We start from the raw sequence: 9,921 nt of genomic DNA, 5'->3' as shown, positions 1-9,921 counted from the left end.
GAGTTATAGACATTTTATCCCAATTAGGTTGTTTGTGTGTTTTGTTTTTTTTAAATAATGTTTACAGCATTATTTGCACTTTATACTGTTCCCTTTTTTACTGTTTAATGATGTAATTTCTGTTTGTCATGTATAATTTTTTCTATTTTGTGTTTATCCTTGAATACCAACCATTGTGTATTATTCAAACTCACCTAATTCAGATGGCTAGTTGTTATCAAGAGTACTAAAACCTTTTTCAACATGAATCTGACAACTAAGTAGGCTAAATAACTTTAAACTTTAATACATGCTCGGATAGGCCAGTATCGTCCAGTATCTGTATCGGATCGGAAGTGCAAAAACAATATCGGTATCGGATCGGAAGTGCAAAAACCTGGATTGGGACATCCCTACTTGCAACCATAACTCAAAATGCCGGACATTTGAGGCATTTAAGAAACTCCATCCGTACAGCCCCGCAAAAGAAGACATGTCCGGTGAAAAGAGGTATGGTCAGTCTATCCTTGCCCGATCGCTAGGATAGACTGACCATACGTCCTCTTTTCACCGGACATGTCCTCTTTTGCGGGGCTGTCAGGGCAGTTTCTTAAATGCCTCAAATGTCCGGCAGTTTGAGTACTGTTTACGCTACTTAATATGTCCGTGTGGAAACCCGTTCGGTACACCTCCTCACCGAACCGAAATGGTTCAATACAAATACACATACCGTTACACCCCTACCATTTAGTGTACCAGCACTAGAAAAGTCAAAGTCGGGATTTTGTCATAATAGTGTCATAATTTTAGGGTACCATCACTCTGTGGAGAAAATGTGGTGTCGTGCTTGGGGACAAACATTTAATTACCGCGAGTGAAACCTAAAAAACGGGCCAAGTGACGTCATTTGGGGCCATATTTTCAGACAGTTTGGCGTATTTCGGTGACGCCGAGGAGTCCATCGGGTGTTGCAAGGGAATGGGAGACCTTTCGGGGGCCCTATTTTCAGACATTTTTGCGGATTTCGGTGACGCCGAGGAAGCCCGACCTGCCGTGGATCTCCACCTGGGTCAAGAATTCAAAATTAGTCCCTCTCCTTGTTTAGGGCCCTATTTTCAGACATTTTTGCGTATTTCGGTTACGCCGAGGAGTCCAGCAGGTGTTCCAGGGGAATTGGAGGCCTTTCGGGGCCCTATATTCAGACATTTTTGCGTATTTCGGTGACGCCGAGGAAGCCCGACCTGCTGTGGATCTCCACCTGGGTCAAGAAATCAAAATGAGTCCCTCTCCTAGCTGGAAGTTAGCAAAAAAAAGCTGTAGGTGCCTGTCCCCTTAAGAAACCTGACCTGCCTTGGATCTCCACCTGGGGCAGGAATTCAAAATTAGTGCAGGAATTCAAAATTAGTGCCTGCCCTTGTTTGGGGCCCTGTTTTCTGGCTTTTGGGGACCTATTTTCAGACATTTTTGCGTATTTCGGTGTCGCCGAAGAATCCAGCAGGTGTTCCCGGGGAATTGGAGGCCTTTCGTGGGCCCTATTTTTAGACATTTTTGCGTATTTCGGTGACGCCGAGGAAGCCCGACCTGCTGTGGATCTCCACCTGGGTCAAGAAATCAAAATTAGTCCCTCTCCTAGCTGGAAGTCAGCAAAAAAAAGCTGTAGGTGCCTGTCCCCTTAAGAAGCCCGACTTGCCTTGGATCTCCACCTGGGTCAGGAATTCAAAATTAGTCCCTCTCCTTGTTGGGGCCCTATTTTCAGGCTTTTGGGGCCCTATTTTCAGACATGTTTGCGTATTTCGGTAACGCCGAGGAGTCCAGCAGGTGTTCCCGGAGAATTGGAGGCCTTTCCTGGGCCCTATTTTTAGACATTTTTGCGTATTTCGGTGACGCCGAGGAAGCCCAACCTGCCGTGGATCTCCACCTGGGGCAGGAATTCAAAATTAGTCCCTCTCCTTGTTTGGGGCCCTATTTTCAGACATTTTTGCGTATTTCGGTGACGCCGAGGAAGCCCGACCTGCTGTGGATCTCCACCTGGGTCAAGAAATCAAAATGAGTCCCTCTCCTAGCTGGAAGTCAGTAAAAAAAAGCTGTAGGTGCCTGTCCCCTTAAGAAGCCCGACTTGCCTTGGATCTCCACCTGGGTCAGGAATTCAAAATTAGTCCCTCTCCTTGTTTGGGGCCCTATTTTCAGGCTTTTGGGGCCCTATTTTCAGACATTTTTGCGTATTTCGGTAACGCCAAGGAGTCCAGCAGGCTTTCCCGGGGAATTGGAGGCCTTTCGTGGGCCCTATTTTTAGACATTTTTGCGTAATTCGGTGACGCCGAGGAAGCCCAACCTGCCGTAGATCTCCACCTGGGTCAGGAATTCAAAATGAGTCCCTCTCCTAGCTGGAAGTCAGCAAAAAAAGCTGTAGGTGCCTGTCCCCTTAAGAAGCCTGACCTGCCTTGGATCTCCACCTGGGGCAGGAATTCAAAATTAGTCCCTGTCCTTGTTGGGGCCCTGTTTTCAGGCTTTTGGGGACCTATTTTCAGACATTTTTGCGTATTTTGGTGACGCCGAAGAATCCAGCAGGTGTTCCCGGGGAATTGGAGGCCTTTCGTGGGCCCTATTTTTAGGCTTTTGGGGCCCTATTTTCAGACATTTTTGCGTATTGCGGTAACGCCGAAGAGTCCAGCAGGTGTTCCCGGGGAATTGGAGGCCTTTTGTGGGCCCTATTTTTAGACATGTTTTCGTATTTCGGTGACGCCGAGGAAGCCCAACCTGCCGTGGATCTCCACCTGGGTCAGGAATTCAAAATGAGTCCCTCTCCTAGCTGGAAGTCAGCAAAAAAAAGCTGGAGGTGCCTGTCCCCTTAAGAAGCCCGACTTGCCTTGGATCTCCACCTGGGTCAGGAATTCAAAATTAGTCCCTCTCCTTGTTTGGGGCCCTATTTTCAGGCTTTTGGGGCCCTATTTTCAGACATTTTTGCGTATTGCGGTAACGCCGAAGAGTCCAGCAGGTGTTCCCGGGGAATTGGAGGCCTTTTGTGGGCCCTATTTTTAGACATGTTTTCGTATTTCGGTGACGCCGAGGAAGCCCAACCTGCCGTGGATCTCCACCTGGGTCAGGAATTCAAAATGAGTCCCTCTCCTAGCTGGAAGTCAGTAAAAAAAAGCTGTAGGTGCCTGTCCCCTTAAGAAGCCCGACTTGCCTTGGATCTCCACCTGGGTCAGGAATTCAAAATTAGTCCCTCTCCTTGTTTGGGGCCCTATTTTCAGGCTTTTGGGGCCCTATTTTCAGACATTTTTGCGTATTTCGGTAACGCCAAGGAGTCCAGCAGGCTTTCCCGGGGAATTGGAGGCCTTTCGTGGGCCCTATTTTTAGACATTTTTGCGTAATTCGGTGACGCCGAGGAAGCCCAACCTGCCGTAGATCTCCACCTGGGTCAGGAATTCAAAATGAGTCCCTCTCCTAGCTGGAAGTCAGCAAAAAAAGCTGTAGGTGCCTGTCCCCTTAAGAAGCCTGACCTGCCTTGGATCTCCACCTGGGGCAGGAATTCAAAATTAGTCCCTGTCCTTGTTGGGGCCCTGTTTTCAGGCTTTTGGGGACCTATTTTCAGACATTTTTGCGTATTTTGGTGACGCCGAAGAATCCAGCAGGTGTTCCCGGGGAATTGGAGGCCTTTCGTGGGCCCTATTTTTAGGCTTTTGGGGCCCTATTTTCAGACATTTTTGCGTATTGCGGTAACGCCGAAGAGTCCAGCAGGTGTTCCCGGGGAATTGGAGGCCTTTTGTGGGCCCTATTTTTAGACATGTTTTCGTATTTCGGTGACGCCGAGGAAGCCCAACCTGCCGTGGATCTCCACCTGGGTCAGGAATTCAAAATGAGTCCCTCTCCTAGCTGGAAGTCAGCAAAAAAAAGCTGGAGGTGCCTGTCCCCTTAAGAAGCCCAACCTGCCGTGGATCTCCACCTGGGTCAGGAATTCAAAATTAGTCCCTCTCCTTGTTTGGGGCCCTATTTTCAGGCTTTTGGGGCCCTATTTTCAGACATTTTTGCGTATTTCGGTGACGCAGAGGATTCCAGCAGGTGTTCCCCGGGAATTGGACGCCTTTCGGGAGCCCTATTTTCAGGATTTCGGTGACGCCGAGGAAGTCCGACCTGCCGTGGATCTGACTGGTTACTAAAAAAAAAAAAAAAAGTCTGCTCGCCATGTCTATAACACAATTCCTCCCTCTTGTCACGTTACTCAATGCACACCCAGATTTTTTTTAGAAACCGTTCTATCCCTACACTTCACCACTAAGGGCATGACTTATTAAAAGGTTTGCGTGTATTAAAACATGTTCAAAGCTAATTTACTTGGATCTCTTAAATGAGCAAAACAGCAAGCACAATCTTTCATGTACAGTACAGGCCAAAAAGTTTGGACACACCTAATTCAATGCGTTTTCTTTATTTTCATGACTATTTACATCAAAACTATGAACACGTGGAGTTATGTGCTTAACAAAAAAAGGTGAAATAACTGAAAACATGTTTTTTATTCTACCCTTTGCTCTGATTACTGCTTTGCACACTCTTAGCATTCTCTCGATGAGCTTCAAGAAGTAGTCACCTGAAATGGTTTTCACTTCACATGTGTGTTTGAAACTCATCGAGAGAATGCAAAGATTGTCCAAAGCAGTAATCAGAGCATAGGATGGCTATTTCGAAGAAACTAGAATATAAAAGATGGCTTCAGTTATTTCACCATTTTTTTTATTCTTCTTTTGTTTAATGGCGGTTTGCAAGCAACCTTCTGGTGTGCATTACCGCCACCTACTGAAATGGAGTGTGAACCGAGGTGGATCCCTACTCTATTTTCTTTTATTTAGCCCGGTGTTTTTTTTAAATATGTGTATAATGCTTTATAACCTATGTGTTCTGAGTGCAAACCTAAAATATCTTCCAATGGTAACCTAATCTTCTTTCACCAAAATACTTTCCAGTATTTCCCTTTCTCTACTGTATTTCTTACATTGTATTAAAACATGTCCTACACTTTCTATCTGATGGCAATAGTCACACGGTCCTGTATTATGTTTCCCTATCAATTTCAATGAAATATTTAGATATAACTTTTTTTGCTAAGTACATAACTCCACATGTGTTCACTCATAGTTTTGATGCCTTCAGTGACAATATACAATGTAAATAGTCATAAAAATAAAGAAAACGCATTGAATTAGGGGTGTCCAAACTTTTGGCCTATACTGTACATCAGTGGTTCGCAACCTTTTTTCAATGATGCCCCCCCTGTGAAAATTTTTTTTAATTCAAGTACCCCCTAATCAGAGCAAAGCATTTTTGGCTGAAAAAAAAAGAGATAAAGAAGTAAAATACAGCACTATGTCATAATTTTACGATTTGTTAAATTGATAACAGTGCAAAATATTGCTCATTTGTAGTGGTCTTTCTTGAACTATTTGGAAAAAAAGATATGGAAATAACTAAAAACTTGTTGAAAAATAAACCAGCAATTCAATTATAAATAAAGATTTCTACACATAGAAGAAATCATCAACTTAAAGTGCCCTCTTTGGGGATTGTAATGGACATCCATCTGGATACATGAACTTAATTCTAAACATTTCTTCACAAAAAAAGAAATCTTTAACATCAATATTTATGGAACATGTCCACAAAAAATCTAGGTGTCAACACTGAATATTGCATTGTTGCATTTCTTTTCACAGTTTATGAACTTACATTCATATTTTGTTGAAGTATTATTCAATAAATATACAAACCCTGTTTCCATATGATTTGGGAAATTGTGTTAGATGTAAATATAAACAGAATACAATGATTTGCAAATCCTTTTCAACGCATATTCAATTGAATATACTACAAAGACAAGATATTTGAAGTTCAAACTCATAAACTTTTTTTTTTTTGCAAATAATTAACTTAGAATTTCATGGCTGCAACACGTGCCAAAGTAGTTGGGAAAGGGCATGTTCACCACTGTGTTACATCACCTTTTCTTTTAACAACACTCAATGAACGTTTGGGAACTGAGGCAAGAAATCTGCGTTCAAAGGACTCCGGCTTATTAGTGATTCCCAAAGCCCAAAAAAAGTCTGCGGGCTATAGAGCGTTTTCAATTCGGGCTCCAGTACTATGGAAACAGTTCGAGATGCCACTTCAGTAGAAGCATTTAAGTCTCACCTTAAAACTCATTTGTATACTCTAGCCTTTAAATAGACTCCCTTTTTAGACCAGTTGATCTGCCGTTTCTTTTCTTTTTCTCCTATGTCCCACTCTCCCTTGTGGAGGGGGTCCGGTCCAATCTGTTGGCCATGTACTGCTTGCCTGTGTATCGGCTGGGGACATCTCTGCGCTGCTGATCCGCCTCCGCTTGGGATGTTTTCCTGCTGGGTCCGCTGTGAACGGGACTCTCGCTGTTGTGTTGGATCCGCTTTGGACTGGACTCTCGCGGCTGTGTTTGATCCATTATGGATTGAACTTTCACAATATCATGTTAGACCCGCTCGACATCCATTGCTTACGTCCTCTCCAAGGTTCTCATAGTCATCATTGTCACCGACGTCCCACTGGGTGTGAGTTTTCCTTGCCCTTATGTGGGCCTACCGGGGATGTCGTAGTGGTTTGTGCAGCCCTTTGAGACACTAGTGATTTAGGGCCATATAAGTAAACATTGATTGATTAATTGATTGAAACTAATTGTTGAAGATTTGAAAGTGGAATTCTTTCTCATTTTTGTTTTATGTAGAGCTTCAGTCGTTCAACAGTCCGGGGTCTCCGCTGTTGTATTTTACGCTTCATAATGCGCCACACATTTTCCATGGGAGATAGGTCTGGACTGCAGGCGGGCCAGGAAAGTACCCGCACTCTTTTACTACGAAGCCACGCTGTTGTAACACGTGGCTTGACATTGTCATGCTGAAATAAACAGGGGTGTCCATGATAACGTTGCTTGGATGACAACATATGTTGCTCCAAAACCTGTATGGACCTTTCAGCATTAATGTTGCCTTCACAGATGTGTAAGTTACCCATACCTTGGGCACTAATGCACCCCCATACCATCACAGATGCTGGCTTTTGAACTTTGCACCTATAACAATCCGGATGGTTATTTTCCTCTCTGTTCTGGAGGACACCACGTCCTGTTTCCAAATATAATTTGAAATGTGGACTCGTCAGACCACAGAACACCTTTCCACTTTGCATCAGTCCATCTTAGGTGAGCTCGGGCCCAGCCAAGCCGGCGGCGTTTCAGGATATTGTTGATAAATGGGTTTGGCTTTGCATAGTAGAGTTTTAACTTGCACTTACAGATGTAGCGACGAACTGTAGTTACTGACAGTGGTTTTATGAAGTGTTCCTGAGCCCATGCTGTGATATCCTCTACACACTGATGTCAGTTTTTGATTCAGTACCACTTGAGGGATCAAAAGTCCGTAATATCATCGCTTACGTGCAGTCATTTCTCCAGATTCTTTGAACTTTTTGATGATTTTACAGACCGTAGATGGTAAAATCCCTCAATTCCTTGCAATAGCTCATTGAGAAATGTTCTAAAACTGTTCGACAATTTGCTTACAAAAGTAGTGACCCTTGCCCCATCGTTGTTTGTGAATTACTTAGCATTTCGTGGAAGTTGCTTTTATACCCAATCATGGCACCCACCTGTTCCCAATTAGCCTGCACACCTGTGGGATGTTCCATATAAGTGTTTGATGAGCATTCCTCAACTTTATCAGTATTTATTGCCACCTTTCCAAACTTCTTTGTCACGTGTTGCTGGCATCAAATTCTAAAGGTAATGATTATTTGCAAAAAAAAAAAACATGTTTATCAGTTTGAACATCAAACTAGGGCTGGGCGATATATCGATATATACGATATAGCGCAGGTTTGTCTCTGTGCGATATAGAAAATGACTATATCGTAATATTCGATTATATGTTCTCACACCGTTGCTTTTAGCTGTGTGCATTACATTACTGGCGTTTGTCACTCCTTCCCGTCTGTCCTTCTCACAGAGACGTAAAATAGGCCTGCCTTCTTACATACGTCACATACTCTCGCGCGTCTAGCGTTACACGCTCTCGCCGAGAGCTAACGTTAGCTGAGGCAGGTCGAGTTACTTTTAGCTGCGTGCATTACACAACAGGTGTTTTATCACTCCTCGTCTCTCATTCTGACAGATACGGAAAACAAGCCCGCCTGCCTACATACGTCACATACTCTCACGAGTCTAGCGTCATAGCTGAGCCAGGTCGAGCGGAGCGGAGCTTGTGACATTACGAGAGAGATGGTGCGAAACTTATCACAAATGGAGGAAAAACAAATGCCCAACATACAGAGCAGGGGATCCATCATCTGGTGGCGGTTTGGCTTCAAGTGGGAAGATATTCAGCAGACAACAGCAATATGCTGTTCAATGTATATACTATGATGATTAACCTGTGTGAGGACTGTATTATGCTGATAGTATATATTACTACCATGAATTGATTAACGTGGACCCCGACTTAAATAAGTTGTAAAACTTATTCGGGTGTTACCATTTAGTGGTCATTTGTACGGAATATGTACTGTACTGTGCAATCTACTAATAAAAGTATCAATCAATCAATGCAAAGTATGCAGCAGTAGTTTTATTACAAAAAGGTAGCAACACTATTAATTAGTTCAATAAATACAGTTTTGGTGAATTGACTTAGTTGTGATTTCCCTCTCTGCATGAAAGTTTAAAAGTAGCATATATTAATGCAGTATGAAGAAGAATGTTTTAATGTAGACACATAGAATCATCATACTGCTGTGATTATATGCATCAAGTGTTCATTCAAGGCCAAGGCAAAATATCGTAATATATATCGTATATCGCAATATGGCATAAAAATATTGCGATATTAATAAAAGCCAATATCGCCCAGCCCTACTTTGTATCATATTCAACTGAATATGGGTTGAACATTATTTGCAAATCATTGTATTCGGTTTATATTTACATCTAACACAATTTCCCAACTCATGTGGAAACGGGGTTTGTAGATGAGCTCGGGACCAACAAAGCCGGCGGCGTTCCTGGGTGTTGTTGATAAATGGCTTTCGCTTAGCATAGTAGAGTTTTAACTTGCACTTACAGATTTAGGGACCAACTGTAGTTACTGACAGTGGTTTTATTAGGTGTTCCTGAGCCCATGTGGTGATATTCTTTACACACTGATGTCTGTTTTTGATGCAGTATCGCCTGAGGGTTCAAAGGTCTGTAATATAATCGCTTACGTGCAGTGATTCCTCCAGATTCTCTGAACCTTTTGATGATTTTACGGATCGTAGATGGTAAAATCCCTAAATACCTTGCAATAGCTCGTTGAGAAATGTTGTTCTAAAACTGTTCGACAATTTGCTTACAAATTGGTGACCCTTGCCCTATCCTTGTTTGTGAATTACTCAGCATTTCATGGAAGCTGCTTTTATACCCAATCATGGCACCCACCTGTTCCCAATTAGCCTGCACACCTGTGGGATGTTCCAAATAAGTGTTGGATGAGCATTCCTCAACTTTATCAGTATTTATTGCCACCTTTCCCAACTTCTTTGTCACATGTTGCTGGCATCAAATTCTAAAGTTAATTATTATTTGCAAAAAAACAAATGTTTATCAGTTTGAACATCAAATTTGTTGTCTTTGTAGCATATTCAACTGAATATGGGTTGAAAAGGATTTGCAAATCATTGTATTCCGTTTATATTTACATCTAACACAATTTCCCAACTCATATGGAAACGGGGTTTGTACGTCGCACCGGCCGAAAATGCATAATAAAGAAGGAAAAAAACATATATATGTATATATATATATATATATATATATATATATATATATATATATATATATATATATATATATATGTCGCACTGGAGTATAAGTCGCATTTTTGGGGG

At 42.5% G+C, this 9,921-nt stretch overlaps 1 protein-coding gene across 1 annotated transcript in view; it reads right to left on the bottom strand.

Annotated features, from left to right (window-relative positions):
• LOC133568223 (peptide deformylase, mitochondrial-like) overlaps positions 1-9,921 on the bottom strand; it is a 37,133-nt gene that overhangs the window by 19,163 nt on the left and 8,049 nt on the right. The gene's annotated exons all lie outside the window — the stretch shown is intronic.

The sequence above is a fragment of the Nerophis ophidion genome, linkage group LG14 (assembly GCF_033978795.1).
Source record: "Nerophis ophidion isolate RoL-2023_Sa linkage group LG14, RoL_Noph_v1.0, whole genome shotgun sequence".
Lineage (NCBI taxonomy): Eukaryota > Metazoa > Chordata > Actinopteri > Syngnathiformes > Syngnathidae > Nerophis > Nerophis ophidion.
The sequence above is the reverse complement of the archived record's forward strand: the minus strand, read 5'-3'. Positions and strand labels throughout refer to the sequence as shown.